Source organism: Gekko japonicus, unplaced genomic scaffold (genome assembly GCF_001447785.1).
Source record: "Gekko japonicus isolate JY-2015 unplaced genomic scaffold, Gekko_japonicus_V1.1 scaffold3021, whole genome shotgun sequence".
Taxonomy (NCBI): domain Eukaryota; kingdom Metazoa; phylum Chordata; class Lepidosauria; order Squamata; family Gekkonidae; genus Gekko; species Gekko japonicus.
The window spans coordinates 155,705-175,542 of NW_015164753.1; positions in this window are offsets into that span (position 1 = coordinate 155,705).

Consider the following 19,838-nt stretch of genomic DNA (forward strand, 5'->3'; position numbering starts at 1 on the left):
CCTTGACCTCTTCTCTATACCGAAATTGGCCCCTCTGTCAGAGCTGTCTGGCGAACAGCATCCCATACTTGTAAAGAATGAGAACATCAATTCCCAGTTTTTTTTAAAAAAAGGAGCCATTTGAGTATTATACCCAGTGCCCATCCTAGCTTGGTAAGTTTCCAAAGGAAGGACAGAGGGAAGGAAGAGAACTACTTAACCAGCAAGTAACTTTATTGCCCTATGGAAGGTAGAGAGGTCAAGAAGAAGTAATGCAAGAGATTGGGTCTGAACTATTCGCTGGCAATTAAAGCATCTATTTGCGTGAAACAATCCAATGAGAACCCAGGGGCGGATTAAGGCTCACTGGTGCCCTAAGCACTGACCAATCTTGGTGCCCCCCTCATTTCCACATTGACCTAGTCCGTTTTACTTCTTGACCTGTCTGACCAGATATACAATGCAATACAAGAATTTATTCATATGATAACACAATATACTGTTCAGACTAAGCCAAGCTTGGGCTACATAAAGTTCTACAAAAATGCAATACAACATCTATTTTAATATTACACAAGTTTTAAAGTTCCAATATTCATGACCTGAAAGGCATTTTTCTACGTCATTTTCGCAAAATCACTGATTACATGGGGCTGAAATTAAAAAGGGGCAGAGAGGGTCATTGAAATGACTGTCATGACAATTGAATGTGGCTCCATGATTTTACTTTTAAACATAGTCTATGACACTGCACCTTGCCAACAAAAAAACAGAAGATAGCCCTAGGGTGCACCATGATCAATTTGCTCTAGTTTTATCATTTTTTTTTAACAAATCTTCATTTTTGTTCCTTTTCACCCTTTCCCCAACTTTGTGGTGCCCCCTTTGGCCCTGGTGCCCTAAGCACGTGCTTAGTCTGCTTAATGGTTAATCCACCCCTGTGAGAACCCTTCAATGCAATCCTAGTGTGTGGTTGTACGCTAAATAGCGCTTTTAGCTTACCTTTTGTTCAGACTGTGTTTCTTCCACATGGCTATCCCAGAGAAACTCATCAAAAGAGAAACGGTTTTGGTGGCATTCTTGTTAACAGATCTGTTGATGGCAAACAGTCTTCCCTGGCTTTATGGCTGTCTCATCTTGGAATTCTTACTATCAAGAAAATGTCAAGATAAGAGCAGTGTTTTTATTTTACAAATGTTATATTTTGTGGCAGAAAAGTGTGAAAAATTCGTAACCAAGCATCATGGACTCAGTTCAATTCGGAACAAAAATCCTGGCTCAGGGACTGTGCATTAAATTTAAATGATAATCAATGGAGTTCTATTTGGTCTTCAAACCTCTATTCTACCTATTCTTTGAACATTAAATTATGAAAATATAAATTGATTTCGAGAGGGTATTCAACACCAATGAAGCTTTCCCAATTTAGATCTTGGCAAGATCCCTCTTGTTGGAAAGGGTATGGCATGTTCATTCAATTATACCATTGATTGAAGAAGACAAAAAGTGGGCTGTGCTGTCCCGTGTAAGCCAGACACCATCTTACTCCATTATTGGGAAGACTGATCAATTTCTAAGCTGAAGTTAGAACTTATTTCATTGCTGCTGATAGCGGCCAAAACCTTGATAGCCCAGACTTGGAAAACTGACAGCGTTCCATCAACCAAGCAATGGTTCACAGAATTATGGGATGTCATAATTTTTGAGAGACATCCCAATTTAAATGCCAGCACTGCTCTACCGAAAATGCTGATTTTGTATTTTATTGAAAATTCTGTCTTCATGTTAAGTATGTTATGTGTTAAGCTATAAGTGAAATCTTAAATGCTTAATATTGTATATTTGGAAACGTTATAAATAAAAAGTTAAAATAAATTAAAAAACAAAGATTTTTCCCCCTAGAGTACTCAGAAAAGTAGGCTTTCTCTCAAGAACGTGTTCACACACACTGCTACTCAAAAGTCCCCCCCCATCCCCGGAACCCATGGCGAGGCCTGACCTCAGCCCGCCAAGCTTCCCCCTCCCCTAGCAGCAGCGGTGGCGGCGCCTCGCTGGTCTGCCGAACTTCCCTACCCCGGTGGTGGCAGCGGCACTTCTCCGGCCCTCTAAGCCTTCCTCCTTCCCCCCTCCTCCATGTTATCCTCCCCACAACAACCCTGCAAAGTAGGCAAGGTTGAGAGAGAATGACAGGCCCCAAAGTCACCCAGCAAGCTTTCATGGCCGAGTGGCCACTCGAACCTGGGCTTCCCGGGTCTTAGTCCAGCCCTCTAATCACTGCAGCACGCTTCAGAACCTGGCCTTCCAGGGAACAGTCAGGGTTGATTTCTTTTAGGATTGACTGATTTGATCTCCTGGCAATCCAAGGGACTCTCAAGAGTCTTCTCCAGCACCATAGTTCAAAAGAATCTATCCGTTGGCGCTCGGCCTTCCTTATGGTCCAACTCTCGCAGCCATACATTACTACTGGGAATACCATTGCTTTGACCACACGGACTTTTGTTGGCAGGGTGAGGTCTCTACTTTTTATTATGCTGTCTAGTTTTGCCATTGCTTTTCTCCAAATTATTATTTTTAAATCTTCTCCTCTTGTCCTTTCCCCCCTGGGGAGAGAGTTCCAGAGCTTTGGCCACAAAGGCCTCTCCTTTGTTGCCTTCCGCTGAGTCTCAGAAAGGGGTGAGCACCCGAAGTAGGGCCTCCAAAGATGGCCACCGTGGTCAGGCAAGCTCATAAGGGAGTTTGCAGTCTTTCAGGTACCTTGGTTCTAAACCTCATAGGGCTTTGATCAAAACTTTGAACTGTTCCTGGAAACAAGTTGGGAGTGACTGTAAATGGGTCAAGGCGGTAGTGATAAGGGGACTATGACCCGCTCCAGTCAACATCCTGTCTGCAGCACTCTGTCCCAATGGAAGTCTCTGAACATTTCTCAAGGGCAGTCCCTCAAAGAGCACAAGACATCCACCGTCCCAGCCCAAGTCACCCGCCAGTGATGAAGTGTTACTAATACTGAAATAACTGGCTGCAATTTAGGTGTTACGTGTTTTTTTTTTTTAAGTAATTAATTGGACAACACGTGATCCTCTCAAATGACTCCAGGAGTTGTATAAAAACCTTCCAGACACAGAGTTAAAACACCAGCAGCTCTTGATACAGAGACTCTTCCCTCGAGTTCTGTCACTTGGAGAACCAGGTAAGGTTTGCTGAGGTAGATTTTAACTTGCTGGTGTACAAATACTCGGGGACTGTGGTTGATTCTTCTTTTCTGCAACACTAGAGTATGCTATCTCCCACAGCGATGATTATGCTCATCATTGAGCCAAAAGTAGAAGGTCTTGTGCTGTGTTCTGTTATGTGCTGTCAATTCACTTCTGACTTAGGGCAAAACCATGAATCAACAGCCTCCAAAATATCTTACAATTAACAACCGTGCTCAGGTCTTGCAAACTGAAGGCTGTGGCAAAATTTGTATATGTTTCATATGTTCAGTGGCTCTTAGCCACAAGGTATAGATAGGGGCTCTGGGGCAAGTGCTGCTCTGTCTTCTTGGTGCTTTGGGGGGGTCTACATTGGGAGGGCTTCTAATGTCCTGGCCCCACTGGTGGACCTCCTGATGGCACCTGGTATTTTTGGCCACTGTGTGACAAAGTGTTGGACTGGATGGGCCTTTGGCCTGATACAACATTAGATTCTCTTATGTTCTTATGTTGCTGTTTTTATACAAAGTAATATCCTTTAACCTTGGGATATTTTAATTCGTTATTCATTTTATGTTTAGTTCTTCTATCTATTTGAGTAATGTTCTCCCTTGTATAGTGCCAATGAAGGTGTGGTTATGCTGATGAACTGAAGGCTGTGAGATGTATCTTTAGATACCTAACCAGTTCAGTTTTCTGCTCTTGGTAGGCATGTCAAATGTGGGTGAAATCTAGTTTTTGCTTTACTGATCAGGAGCAGACCGAGGAGAGAAGATGGCCCGTAGCAAGCCAAGCTTAATGCTTCTTACGGTAGCGCTGTAGGAGCCACTCAGCTCAGTGGGGCAAACAGTGGGCATTAGCTCACCCGTATATATATGGGTGAGCTAATACTCTGATGTCTGGCTAGTACTCTGATTTCTCCTATGGAAGACTGGGCAGGTAATAAGAATGTGGGAAATGGCTTGGCTTGGAAGGTAGGTTTCCCCTCTTTCTGTGACCTGTGAGCCCTACAGTATACTGGAGGATCTCCAGCCCAGTCAATCGTGCCTCCTGCCCCCTTTGAACTGAAGGAGTTGGTAATACGACAGCCCTAGAGACAAAGCTGGATTTCTCACAAATTGAATAGCAAGAAGGTATCGACCCACACTCTTTTGGAAATAGACCTTTGAGCAAAGCACTGTTCCTGGTCTGGTTCCTGCCCAACACTTCTGCTGATCGAAGCATTTCTATCTGTGGAACATGGCTTCCCTACCTTTCGCATCCTGCTATAGTCCACAGTATACTTAAATTGACGTTTTGTTGACCTTTAGCAGCTCTTTCTCCTACCCTGCTATGTTCCTTCAGGTCCACCCACCAGCAGAAGAAAGATGTCTTGTCAGTGGAACCCGTGCTCCTCAAGCTGTCCTCCCATGACCGTGTCCATCCAACCACCACCTTTCATGGTGAAGGTTCCAGGGCCATCCATGTACTGCTCTGACCTCCCCCTGTGCATTGAGCAGTGCAACCCTTGTGCTCCATACTGCTCGCCCATCGGCAACGTATGCAACCCTTGTGCTCCATACTGCCCACCCATCGGCAACGTATCCTACACTTCCCTTCCCAAGGGAGCAACCAAGTGCTTTCAGAAGCCACTGCCAAGATTCCAGAGTGATTGCTACTCTTGCCAGTAATGCTGAGCCCAAGTCCTGCAACCCGCCCAAGACCTGCAAACCACCCAAGAGTGAAGAGCCAAGAGTTAGAAATCCAAGTTCAACTCCCGTAATGCATGTTCGATTTGTCCCACTTTCTCAATGGGGAATTGGTCACCCATGTAGCAAAATGTATTGAAATTGAAGGTTTCTTCACATTGAACCTTTGGTTTTGTATATGGTAAATGAGGAATTTTGTTTGATTTGGCACCAGAAACTTCAAATTGTGGAATCTTCTCTTGAAAAATAAAGTCCTCCCTGCATCATAGCCTCTGTTTCCTGTTTTGGTCATTTTCTGTTATGAATTGCCCTTATGAGTGGAAACCATCTCTAGGGAAAATAAGGAGGACACAAAATAAAGGGACCATGGAATTGCCTCAGTTAGTTACAGAATGCCCCACACATTTTGAAGCTATGGGTTTGTCAAAACTTTTCATGGTACAGTAAAATTCAACAGAGCCAAGGACTAGAATTGCTGCTGGTATTCTCTTCAGTGCTGGATTTTTTTTGGGGGGGGTTGTTCTTCCATCTTTAGTAGCTCTCAGCTGTATAAGAGATTGTTTGCTAGGGACAAACAGGGGGGGGGGACTGAACCCTGACACCTGGGATCCAGAACCTAAAAAGGTAAGTCAAACAGAATAGAGGGTCAACAATAAAAACTGAATGTATCTAGTATAAAAAGATACATGTATTTATTAACGAAGAATTAAAAAAAACATATAAGCGCCCAATCACACCTCATGTAAAAATACCAAAACCTAGCACACAAGGGCCAGTGGAATTAAAAACAAGGAAGGGAAGGAGAATGGGAGTAAGAAAAAACACACTTTGCCTGTCTTGATTAAGTAGTCCAGTGATTTCACACCTATGCTAGGGAAAGCCAGCAGCAGAACTAATGATGTTGTAGGCACATGAGGTTGTTCTATGGTGATCATCCTTACAATAAACTCCAAAATGGCCCAGCACAACAGACTATACCAATGCCATTGCTCCAATGCTACCTTGGTAGTACAACTGGAAGAGGTGGAAAGTTACTCATGACCTCAACAGGGATTTGGCGTTATTGGTGTCTGGTACAGAGTGGTCACATCTCAAGGGGGAAAAAATCTTCTAAAGCACATGATGTTCTCTTCTGTGCCATGAAACACCACTAATCATTGTCTTCATCACACCGTTGAAACAGAAACAGTTGAGGAAAAAATTCAGCTTGGTATAAATTTATTAAACTAGATCATTCCAGGACACAATATCCGTCCAAGATCTCCTTTTTAAAATTATATTCAGCTTTCACAGCTATTCCTTTCCAAACGATGCAAATAGCCAGGGCTTTTTTTTTGTAGAAAAAGCCCAGCAGGAACTAATTAGTATAATAGGCCACACCCAACAACAGAAACCTATTAGCATATTAGGCCACAGCCCTGACAAAAAAGCTCATTAGCATATCAGGCCACACCCCGTGCCTTCCCTTGGCTTGCCTGGGCATTTAAATGCCTCCCCGATCCTTCCAGGGCCCCCCTTGGCCTCAGAGTCGCGGGGGTGTGTGTCGCTCTCCAGGCCTTCCCTCTATAGCCACGCACACAGAGGTTTTGGCTGTAGTGGGCGTGGCCAACTCTGAAGCCAGCCGGAACTCTGTTCCTGTGCGTTCGTGCCCAAAAATAGCCCTGCAAACAGCCATGTCATTTTACTCAAACACCAGTTGCCCAGCACCTCTGTATATTGAGAGGTCCAGATCCTGAAGACATGTGGCATTATCTGCTGGCCTGTCCACTTTATTCAGATTATATTTTTAGGTACAATCTTCGCCAATTTAGGCCTTAGCACTTAGAACAAATCATATTTTAACTTGCAGATGTGGAATCAGAGGTCTTATACAAGGTTGTGCTTTTTGCCTTAGTGGCATAGAAAATTCAGGCCAAGCTAGGATCAGCATAGGTCAGTTGCTTATGGGAGTCATTCCTTTCTCTTATTAAACAAGTTTTAAAATGTAATTTTATAGTAGCTTAACTCAGTCTCATTGTACTGTGTTTTATTGTATACAATTTTTTTTACCGTTTACGTAGGGTTGCCAAGTGAGAACTGAGCCACAGCGGGGGACTCCCAGCTGGCGGCTGGAGCAGCACGCATCCACGTCACCCAGAAGTGATGTAGGCATGCTAGGGGCAGGGCCACGACCATCCAAGGAAAAACCATAGAGTTTTCCCTCGGATGACCGTGGCCCCGGCCCCAGCGTGCCTGGCGTGCCTGCGTCACTTCCGGGCGACGTGCACATTGGGGTAGAGTTCCCCCCGGGCCCGATCTACCGCCGGCAGGGAAGGGGCCTCTGGGGCGGGGGTTTCCCCGCCCCCCGGGGGGACTTGGCAAGCCTACGTTCATGTCTTGTAATGGCCATTGGCCCTATGCAATACAATTGAACTGAAGATGTAATACATTTAATTTTAGCTTAAGGACTCCAAAAGCCTTGGTAATAAAAAGCATGACAAAATAATTTTATTATGAAACATGAGACCGTTACTTAAATGCATTTTGTAGAAGACTATGGTAGAAGACTTAGACACAAAGCTCATTCGTAGAAAACATGTTAACCTATTGTGTGGCATAACTTAAAGAGAGAAGTATAGAAAAATAGGAGTGGAATGTTAAGATATTGTTTAAATAGTAAACCTATTATGGTAGCAAGAGTGGCATTTAGATTTATATGTATGAGGTAACGTCAAGTGTATAGTGTAACTGGTATTACTCTCATATCTGTTTGTATGTTTCTTGTCATGTTCTGTCTGAAAAGAATAAGAATCATTTTATTTAAAAAAATGAACTGAACTGAGCAGTTGAGGAATCAAGAAATATATCATTTTTTTTAAAAAAAAAGGTTCATCCAGCAGTTCTGTATGTGCAAATATGCCTAATTGATTTTCCTTTCTTATTCATTTGGTTAAGAGCTGTAAACTGAAGACTTACTAACTGTTTTTTAGGATGTTTCCAAAAGAGAAGAGGGTCTTTATGTGAACACATTTATCAGCAGTGAAAAAGAAGTCCTCTTCGGCATTACTGGAAGTAAGCACAGAACAAGAGAGTTCCATATATTTCTTTAAGTAACTGTTAAATTTAGACCTTCAAGGTCAAAGAAGACGGGGACAGCAAAGGATGAAATGGTTAGACTGTGTTATCAATGCAACGAACATGAAATTAAGCAAACTCCGGAGCAAGACGGACGACAGGAGGGCCTGGCATGATGTGGTCCATGGGGTCGCGAAGAGTCGGACTCAAGTGTGCGACTGAACAACAACAACAACAATCTCAGACCTTCCCATGGAGTAGTGTTCAATAGATCTTCTATAATAGTAGCGAAAGGTGCCCCCTGCATGCGGATACCTAAATCCGCACATCGGGGGCATCTGGGGGGGGAGGGAGATTTTTGTGCACACGTGGGGTAGTCCCCAGGTGTGCACAAAAATCTGAAATGTTGGAAATATATTGGGGGGATACTTAAATCCCCCCCAAAGTGACAGAGCGTCCCCTGCGCATGCGCAGGGAATGCTCTGCGAACTCCCTCGCCGCCGCTTGGGGGGGGGAGAGAAGAGAGGCCCTAGCGGCAAGCCGCTCAGGCCTCGCTTTGGAGCCGGGGGGGAGAAAGAGCCGGGGGGAGTGAGAGGCGGGGGGGGTGGAGGAGACGGGGGAGGGGGGAACTTACCTCCTCCTGCTGCTTCCTCCTCTGCCTCATGTGTGGAGGTCCCCCCCCCCGCAAGTATTGCGGGTCCTGCCCCTTGTCTTCTATAACTGTCAACAACTGGATGGCACTTTGGCTAATGCAAGGTAGAAGAAGAAGAAGAAGAGATTGGATTTATACCCCGCCCTTAACTACCCAAAGGTGTCTCAGAGCAGCTTACCATCTCCTTTCCCTTCCCCTCCCCACAACAGACACCCTGTGAGGTAGGTGGGGCTGAGGGAGCTCTTGACAGAAACTGCTCTCTTTCAAGGACAGCTCTTATCAGAACTATGGCTTGCCCTAGGTCATCCAGCAAGTGGAGGAGTGGGGAATCAAACCCGGTTCTCCCAGATTATAGTCTGCGCTCCTAACCAAGAAGAAGAAGAGGAGGAGGAGGAGATTTGATTTATACCCCACCCTTCACTACCCAAGGGAGTCTCAGAGTGGCTTACAAACTCCTTTCCCTTCCCCTCCCCACAACAGACGCCCTGTGAGGTAGGTGGGGCTGAGAGAGCTCTTGACAGAAACCGCTAAACCGCTCTTTTTCAAGAACAGCTCTTATCAGAACTACGGCTTGCCCAAGGTCATTCAGCAGGTGCAAGTGGAGGAGTGGGAAATCAAACCCGATGCTCCCAGATTAGAGTCCACACACTTAACCACTACACCAAACTGATTCTCAAATTGGCCTCGTCTCAGAAATGATATGATAGCATTGGAAAAAGTGCAGGGAAGGGCAACTAAAATGATTAAGGGGATGGAAAACCTTTCCCTATGAAGAAAGGGTAAAGAGGTTAAACAGTTTCAAGAGGAATTGTGTGAGGAGAAGAAGAAGAAGAGGAGGAGATTGGATTTATACCCCGCCCTTTACTACCCAAAGGAGTCTCAGAGCGGCTTACAATCTCCTTTCCCTTCCCCTCCCCGCAACAGACACCCTGTGAGGTAGGCAGGGCTCAGAGAGCTCTGACAGAAACTGCTCTTTTTTCAAGGACATCTCTTATCAGAACTATGGCTTGCCCAAGGTCATCCAGCCAGGTGCAAATGGAGGAGTGGAGAATCAAACCCGGTTCTCCCAGTTTAGAGCCCACACACTTAACCACTACACCACACTGACTCTCAGTTTGTGCTGAGTTCCTTGAAAAATGGTGCAGTCAAAATGGACAAATGGACTACCAATGGGGGTTTCAGTTTGCCATGGAGCTGGTAGGGTTGCAAGCCTCCAGCAGCAGTCTGGACATTTCTGAGAATTACAACTCATCTCCAGACTACACAGAGATCAGTTCCCCTGGAGAAAATGGCTGCTTTGGAGGGTGAACTCTATGGTATTATGCCCTGCGGAGGACTCTTGTCTCTCCATTATATTGATGTTCCTTTCTCCTTCACAGTTTATCAGCAAGGCTCAAATTGTGTCATGTCTGTTTCACCCTAAACTCAACAAAGTCTCCTCTCAGAAACAGCCTGGTCTGGTGCCTCAGCCTATAGAAACACTGTTCTCAGCATGACCTCAGTCTGCAAATGAGAAAAAGGTTACAACCAAAGAGGGATGTTTCCAAGTCAAAGCTCCTCTCAGCTACAAATTTACTGAGGGACCTTAAAAAACAAAAACAACAACAAAAAACACCCTCTGCTGCCCAACTTCTCATTTGCAATACGAAAATCAACTGGCCAGCCTCATAGGGTAGTTGTGCTATTCCATAAGAAAATGCTCTTCAGTGTTGTTGCAGGAGGAAGGGGCAACATGAAAAGTAAATGAAAGGGGCTAAGGATCGTCTCTTGAGGTAAACCTGGGAGGCAGCCCTGGTAAGGCATTTTTGCTCTAAAAAACCCGAATTCATTTCAAAGGGGAAATTTCTTTTGGGTCTTCCTGATTTACATCCGTGCCTGTTTCCCAATTTGTTTACAGATCAGAATCACAGAATCCCAGAGTTGGAAGGGGCCATACAGGCCATCTAGTCCAACCCCCTGCTCAATGCAGGCTCAGTTTAGATCATCCCTGACAAGTCTTTTTCTAGCCGCTGCTTGAAGACTGCCACCACCTCCCTAGGCAGCTGATTCCCCAGTTTAAAAACTCTTACTGTAAAAAAGTATTTTCATAATATCCAGCCGGTACCTTCCTGCCCTTAATTTAGACCCATTATTGTGAGTTCTTTGGTATAATGACCTTTCATATGAAGGCATAAAAAATTCTAAGATACATGTTATTGTCAGCTACGCTGCCATAAGGGTTGGGGGTGGGATGTTTGCATGCCCTGTGTACCAAGTACTGCTGCATTCCTTCTTTGCTTCTGTAATGCTTGCTTATCTATGGCCTTGCAGATGGTGTGTGGTGTCTGGGATTCAGGGAACCGTGGGAGCGCTTTCGGTTCCCAGCTTCGGCTCTAACGGTCTGGGGCTCCTTCTCCCGCGCGCGGGAATGTGGCTAATTGGCCTAAGGAAGGGATGTGTGCATACAAATATCCTATATCCCATTATGCTTGTAGGGTCAACGCCATTATTAACAGTGACTTTGTTACTGCATCTATAGCTCTGCAATAAAGTATAACCTTTCTCATAAGCGTGTGCTCAGTTGTTGGCTGTGGAATCTGAGAGTTGCAAAATGAAGTGATTTGTACTCTCAATATGCCACTGTTAAAATGAAAGTTAATCTATGCAGTAACCAATCTCTTGTACAGTTGAGGGCTACTAAAGATGCAAGATTAAGAACTGACAACAACAACAAAAAGTGTAATCAAACATAAAAGGCCATACCAGTAGCAATTCTAGTCCCAGGGCCTGTTGAATTTTACCATACTCGGGCCCCGGTCACATGGGCAGGAAAATGCGGGGGGGGGGAGCGTGGCTGTTTACCCTGGAGCAAAATAACGCACAGTTGCATGATCAGACATCCCATAGAGGTCCCGTTCAGGTCCTGTGGTTAGGGGGGAGGTGCCGATCACAGGACAATCCTGCAGCACGGCAAAGAAGCGGCCTCTCTATCAAAAGGCTCCGCAGGTTTAACCCCTTCCAGGGCTGCAGAGGAATGCAAACTGTGTCCTCCGTCCGGTCCTCTCCAGGAGGAGCTTCAGCCACTCTGCCCTCCCACCACGCCCCCCTGCACCTCCCCTTCTGCCGCTCGGTGCAGAGAGTTCCTCTCGAGCAGGCCGAGCCAGGAGTGGGGGCTATGGAAAAGAGGAGGGGGCTGTGTTGTTTGTTTTTAAATGAAGTGTGTGCATGCGCCATTGGGTGCTTGTGCGCATCCCGTGGAGACTTTTTTTAAAAAAAACCTTTTAGCGACAGGACATGGGCGGGCACCAGATGCCACGATCTACCACCGGAAACACGATCAGGTGCCCGCCCTTGCCCCACTATTTCTGGAAACTAGTACCTCAGAGGTACTAGTTTTTTACCCCGCATCTTCGGCGGGAAGCCTTGGGTTTGCCATGGGAGCGCTACGCTTCCCAGAAGTGGCGCTGTGATCATGCCTGGAAAATCCGACTATCTTCCATCTCTGTAGCGTGGCTAATGCTCCGTGTGACCACAGCCCATGAAAAGTTTCCATGAAACCATGGCTCCAAAAAGCGTGGGGCATTTTCTAACTGAGTGAGACAATTCTACTGTCCCTTTAGCTTGTGACCGGCCAATTTCCTCCAGGCATGGTATCCGTCTATGAGGGCAATTCATCACAGGAAATGACCAAAACAGGAACCAGAAGCTATGATGCAGGGAGGACTTTATTTTTCAAAAGATAAATGGTACAACTTCACAATCTGATGTTTCGGGTGCCAAATGAAACAAATTTCTTCATTTACCATAAACAAAACCAATAATTTAATGAGAGGAAAAAACACCTTCAATTTTGTATTATTTTTGCAACATGGGAGACCAATTCCCCATTGAGAAAGTGGGACAAATCTAACGCATTACAGGAGTTGAACTTGGATTTCTAACTCTTGGCTCTTTACTCTTCAGTGGGTTGCAGGACTTGGGCTCAGCATTACTGGCAAGAGTAGCAATCACTCTGGAATCTTGACAGTGGCTTCTGAAAGCACTTGGTTGCTCCCTTGGGGAAGGAAGTGTAGCATACGTTGCTGGTGGGTGGGCAGTATGGAGCACAAGGGTTGCATATGTTGCTGATGGGCGGGCAGTATGGAGCACAAGGGTTGCACTGCTCAATGCACAGGGGTTGGTCGGAGCAGTACATGGACGGCCCTGGAATCTTCACCATGAAAGGTGGTGGTTGGATGGACACGGTCATGGGAGGACAGCTTGAGGAGCACGGGTTCGACAGGCAAGACATCTTTCTTCTGCTGGTGGGTGGACCTGAAGGAATAGAGCAGGGTAGGAGACAAGAGCTGATGGAGGTCAACAAAACAGGAGTCACAAAATACCCTGGGCTGCCATGGTGTGTGTGGGCGGGGAATGGGGATGTCATGTCTCACTGACAGAAGTTCTTCAGTCACCAGACTTGTCTGCAGGTTCCAAGCCTGGACAGTGCTTTACTCCAGTTTGTGTTTTCAAGAGACCATGGGCCTGACTACTTACTGAAATTCCATATGTGACGTTTCCATCTATGGTGGTCAGGGCAGTGGCTCTAATTTTGCCAACCCCTTCACTTCCAAGGAGGCCCAACTGGCTGGGCTGGGTGTTCTCCAGCATATTGTATGGCTCATTGGGCTACTTAGGAAAAGGACAACCTGCCCTCCAAGCCCAGGCATTTGGCCCTTCTGCTTACCCCCCATTTCTGTCTGTATGTCTGTCTCAATAGAAAAGAGCAAGAGTCCAGTAGCACCTTAAAGACTAACAAAATTTGTGGCAGGGTATGAGATTTAATGAGTCACTGCTCACTTCTTCTGAAGTATCTGAAGAAGTGAGCAGTGACCCATGAAAGCTCATATCCTACTACCAATACTGTTGACATGCTCAAGGATATTCCATGTTACTTCAGCTACTTCACAGAACTCACTATGGCACTGAAATCCGCATTTGAAGTACATAAGAACAGTACCAAAAATAGCTTAGCTTTTCTTCTGGTTCTACGTTCTCCGTCAAATGAAGTAAACAGTGATGCTGAGATCTTGTTAAGCCCAGTTAAGAACATAAGAACGTAAGAAGAGCCCAACCCACTGGATCAGACCACTGAGGGTCCATCTAGTCCAGCATCCTGTCTCACACAGTGCCCAACCTGTTCCTCTGGATGGCCCAAAACAGGCCAGAGAGGTCGAGACCTTCTCCTGAGAAGAACATCAGAAGAGCCCTGCTGGATCAGACCACTGAGGGTCCATCTAGTCCAGCATCCTGTCTCACACAGTGCACAGCCTGTTCCTCTGGACGGCGAACGACAGGGCAGAGAGGCTGAGGCCTTTCCCTGATGTTGCCTCCTGGCTCTAGGATTCAGAGGCTGACTGCCTCTGAAGGTGGAGGTTCCCTTCAGTTATGAACAAACAAATAACAAACAAGAATACTAGTCTGGAAAGATAATCAAGAACAGTTTCCAAGTCTTTGTGTAACAGCAAGTCAAAATCTATCTCAGCAAATCTTACCTGGTTCTCCAATGGAAAGAACTCAAGGGAATAGTCTCTGTATCAGGAACTTCTGGTGTAGGAGGCTCAGTGTGGTGCAGGTTTTTATACAGTCCCTTGAGTTGGTGGAGCCAATGATGTGTTTTGTTTTCATAAGTCTTCTATATAATTTCTGATATTTTTTTTTACCTCACATGACACCCAATTTGCAACCCATGATTTCACTCTTAGCAAATTTTCATCATGATTGCTCACCTGGTTCCTTTCCATGGAGTCATGTACGGGAAAAGAGTTTCGGAGCATCCACTCTTAAAAACAGTTTCTGAAATCTTGCCTGAACTGAACTTTGAAGAAAAATTATTTTATTTATTTTACAACATTTGTTTCCCACCTTTGTGCCCTCACAAGGGCCATGACGGCAGTGAATAGATTAAAATACACATAAGAAGAGCCCTGCTGGAGAAGACCAGTCGTCCATCTAGTCCAACATCCTGCCTCACATAAGGGGCAACCAGTTTCTCTGAATGACCAACAACAGGACATACAGAGGCCAAGTCTTTCCTCTGATGTTGCCTCCTGGCTCTGGGATTCAGAGGATAAGTGTCTCTGAGTCTGGAGGTTCCCCTCAGTCACCACAGGTAGTAGCCACTGATAGACTTATCCTCCATGAATCTGTCTAATCCCCTTAAAAAGTCATCTATGACTATGGCCATCACTATATCCTTTGACAGCAAATTCTGTATGTTACTCACTCACTGTGTAAAGACGTATTTCCTTTTGTCTGTCCTGAACCTACTGCCCATCACCTTCATTGGATGCCCTTGAGTTCTAGAATTTTGGGAGAGGGAGGGGAAAAAAAATCCCTTTGTCAACTTTCTCCACCCCATGCATAATTGTATAAACCGCTATCATGTCCATAATAAAACCACATTTTAAAACCAATAAAACCAATACAATCAGAACTAAAAATAAGTCCATTAAATGGTTTTGCAAGTTTGGAGAAAGCATTTAAGGAAACCACAGTCTCTTTAAATGTCTTCTCCAAGCTCTGTCACCGGAGTCACTGTGTCTGCCGACACGAACCCCACAAAGACACCTGAAAGATTCGTGGGAGGTTCGTGTGGCTTGTGAGGGCAGGATGGTATGAACCACAGTTTGTGAACCATGAACCTGACCCCGGTTTGTCAGGAATTTAGGTTTGTGAGCGGGTTCATGCCCACCCCTAGTTGAGACTACTGAGAACAACTTAGCACAGACTCCTCCATAAAAATTCCTTCTCTGGGACTGGTCCAGGAAGGCGAAAACACCAGGAGAATTCACATCTTAAACTTTGCAAGGAGCATACTACAAAGGAGAAATGCCACTGCCTGGGAAATTTGGAGAATCATAGAAAAACCAAGATGCCTGATGGTAAGCACCTGGACATGAGAAACAACATGAATTATCCAGAGCAGGGGTGTTTCGTAATGCCTATGAATCCAGGATTTGTCTTACCATTCCAGAACATTGTAGGGTCAACCTGAATCGATGATTTTGGTGTGCATTTTCAGCTCGGAAATTTTGCAATGCACACTCCTAGTGTTTTCTTTCAACGGAACGAGATACTTAACTACTATTGTGCAGATAAACATCTGCCCTGCTTTAGCCAAAGTGCTATCCAGTTGTTGGCTGCTATATAAGGTCTAAAGAAAATGCATGGGACTCTCTTATTCTGTGCTCACTTCCAGTCATGCCTAAGGTAACTTTCTTCATTGCTGATACATGTGTTCACATAAAGACCCTCTCCTCTTCTGTAACTATGCCATCCTAAACACAGTTAGTATGTCTGCAGTTTACAGTTCTTAACAGAATGAGTAAGAAAGGAGAACTAATTAGGCATATCTGCACATACAGAACTGCTGGATGAACCATTTTTTTTGAAATGACATATTTCTTGATTCTTCAACTGTTTCCATTTCAGTGGAGTGATGAAGATGATGATTAGTGGAGTGGTGTTTCATGGCACAGAAGAGAACATGATGTGCTTTAGAAGATATTTTTTTCATGAGATGGGACCACTCTGTACCAGTCACCAATTACGCCAAATCCCTGTTGAGATCATGAGTAAATTTCCACCTCTTCCACTTGTACTACCAAGGTAGCATTGGATCAATGGCATTGGCATTGTCTGTTGTGCTGGGCCATTTTGGAGTTTCTTGTGAGGATGATCACCATAGACCTGCCTCATGTAGCTACAACATAATTAGTTCTGCTGCTGGAATTTCTTTCCCTCCTGAGGACTGGAAGGTAGCTAATGTCACTCCCATCTTTAAAAAGGGTTCCAGAGGAGATCCGGGAAATTACAGGCCAGTCAGTCTGACGTCGATACCGGGTAAATTGGTGGAAACCATTATTAAGGAAAGAATTAGTAGGCACATAGATGAACAAAACCTATTGAGGCAGACTCAACATGGGTTCTGTAAGGGAAGATCTTGTCTCACTAACCTGTTAATGTTCTTTGAGGGGGTGAACAAACATGTGGACAAGGGGGATCCAATAGATATTGTTTACCTTGACTTCCAGAAAGCTTTTGATAAAGTTCCTCATCAAAGGCTCCTAAGCAAGCTCAAAAATCATGGGATAAAAGGACAAGTCCTTTTATGGATCAAAAACTGGCTAATTAATAGAAAACAGAGAGTGAGTATAAATGGGCAGTTCTCCCAGTGGAGGGGTGTAAGCAGTGGGGTACCACAGGGATCAGTACTTGGTCCACTGCTTTTTAACTTGTTCATTAATGATTTGGAGTTGGGAGTAAGCAGTGAAGTGGCTAAATTTGCGGATGATACGAAGTTGTTCAGGGTGGTGAAAACCAGTGAGGATTGTGAGGCACTCCAAAGGGATCTGTCAAAGTTGGGCGAGTGGGCGTCAACATGGCAAATGGGGTTCAATGTGGCCAAGTGCAAGGTGATGCACATTGGAGCCAAAAATCCTAACTATAAATACACGTTGATGGGGTCTGAACTGGCAGAGACAGATCAAGAGAGAGATCTTGGAGTTGTAGTAGATAACTCACTGAAAATGTCGAGACAGTGTGTGACTGCAATAAAGAAGGCCAATGCTATGCTGGGGATTATTAGGAAGGGTATTGTAAACAGATCAGCCAATATCATAATGCCGCTATATAAATCAATGGTGCGACCTCATCTGGAATACTGTGTGCAATTCTGGTCACCACACCTTAAAAAGGATATTATAGCTTTGGAAAAAGTGCAGAAAAGAGCAACTCGAATGATAAAAGGGTTGGAACACTTTCCCTATGAGGAAAGGTTAAGGCGCTTAGGGCTCTTTAGCTTGGAGAAACGACGACTGAGGGGTGACATGATTGAGGTTTATAAGATTATGCATGGGAAAGAGCAGGTAGAGAAAGAGGTACTTTTCTCCCTTTCTCACAATACAAGAACCCGTGGGCACTCCATGAAATTGCTGAGCGGTCGGGTTAGAACGGATAAGAGGAAGTACTTCTTCACCCAAAGAGTGATTAACACTTGGAATTCACTGCCACAGGAAGTGGTGGCGGCTACAAGCATGGACGGCTTCAAGAGGGAATTAGATAAGCATATGGAGCAGAGGTCCATCAGTGGCTATTAGCCACAAGGTATAGATAGGGACTCTGGGGCAAGTGATGCTCTGTCATCTTGGTGCTTGGGGGGGGTCAACAGTGGGAGGGCTTCTAATGTCCTGGCCCCACTGGTGGACCTCCTGATGGCACTGGTATTTCTGGCCACTGTGGGATACAGAGTGTTGGACTGGATGGGCCTTTGGCCTGATCCAACATTGGCATCTCTTATGTTCTTATGTTCTTATGTTCTTATCCTCTGGCTTTTAAATGTCAAAAGGAGGGGTGGGCACAAATGAGGAAATTGGAGGTTCTTTGGAGGTTCAAGGTTTTCACAAACCCCAAACCTCCAACAAACTCCTCCATTTGCCAAACTGGTTCATGGTTTGGGCAGTTTGGGGAATTTGGCCCACCTGAAAGAGAGCTCTGAAGGCATTTAAATGCCTTTGGAGCCCACCTCCTGGTTGGGTCGGCCCAACTGAGCTCCAAGAGTGAGCTCTGAAGGCTTTTATTGGGCTTATATGCCCTGATATGGGCAGGTCCTAATATGAGCAGGCCTCACAGGGAAGTGGACTCCAAAGACTTATAAAAGCCTTCAGAGCTCATTCTCGGAGCTCCAAAGGTCTATAAAGGCCTCAGAGTTTGCTTGCTGCCCACCTGCTCTTCTGTCCATGATCACATCTGAATGGAAGGCAGAGTCAAAAGGGCAAAGGCTTATAAAGAAGAAGAAGAAGAAGAAGAAGAAGAAGAAGAAGAAGAAGAAGAAGAAGAAGAAGAAGAAGAAGAAGAAGAAGAAGAAGAAGAAGAAGAGATTGGATTTATACCCCACCCTTCACTACCCAAAGGTGTCTCAGAGAAGCTTACAAAGGCCTTCGGAGCTCACCCTTGGAGGTCAGTCGGGCTCACCCTACCTGGTGGGCTTCAAAAGCATTTAAATGCCTTCAGAGCTCACTTGGGTAAGGCCATTGGTCAGTGGTTGGCTCTGACAGCATTTATATGACTTCGAAGCTCACTTCTGAGTGGGCCACCAGACCCAGACGTAAGCTGCTAAGACTTTTAAATACCTTTTGAGTCCAAGAATATGTCTCCCATGAACCTCACAAACCTCCATGGCTTTTGGGAGGATGATAGGATACACATTCTCCTGAACCCCTGGTTTGCGATCCATGAACCGGCCTGGTTCGTGCTTGAACCAAGATTCATTTGCACCTTTGTGACCATCCCTCGTCAGAAGTGCAAGAAAATACACTCTGAGATCTTGTGGCCTTCAGATGCTTTAACTGAGGGGAGAGAGCAGCTAGTGTGTTATTAAAGAAGGTTTGGTGCAGTGGTTAGGAGTGTGGACTCTGATCTGGGAGAACCGGGTTTGATTCCCCATTCCTCCACATGCAGCTGCTGGTGTGACCTTACGTCCATCACAGTTGACTCAGAGCTGTTTTGGAAAGAGCAGTTGTTGATAGAATTCTCTCAGCCCCATCACAGGGTGTCTGTTGTGGGGGGTAGGGAAAAGAGAGTGTAAGCCACTCTTTCAGGTAATGAAGATCTGGGTATAAATCCAATCTCCTCCTCCTCCTTGTCGTCTTCTCCTTCTCCTTCTCCTTCTCCTTCTCCTTCTCCTTCTCCTTCTCCTTCTCCTTCTCCTTCTCCTTCTCCTTCTCCTTCTCCTTCTCCTTCTCCTTCTCCTTCTCCTTCTCCTTCTCCTTCTCCTTCTCCTTCTCCTTCTCCTTCTCCTTCTCCTTCTCCTTCTCCTTCTCCTTCTCCTTCTCCTTCTCCTTCTCCTTCTCCTTCTCCTTCTCCTTCTCCTTCTCCTTCTCCTTCTCCTTCTCCTTCTCCTTCTCCTTCTCCTTCTCCTTCTCCTTCTCCTTCTCCTTCTCCTTCTCCTTCTCCTTCTCCTTCTCCTTCTCCTTCTCCTTCTCCTTCTCCTTCTCCTTCTCCTTCTCCTTCTCCTTCTCCTTCTCCTTCTCCTTCTCCTTCTCCTTCTCCTTCTCCTTCTCCTTCTCCTTCTCCTTCTCCTTCTCCTTCTCCTTCTCCTTCTCCTTCTCCTTCTCCTTCTCCTTCTCCTTCTCCTTCTCCTTCTCCTTCTCCTTCTCCTTCTCCTTCTCCTTCTCCTTCTCCTTCTCCTTCTCCTTCTCCTTCTCCTTCTCCTTCTCCTTCTCCTTCTCCTTCTCCTTCTCCTTCTCCTTCTCC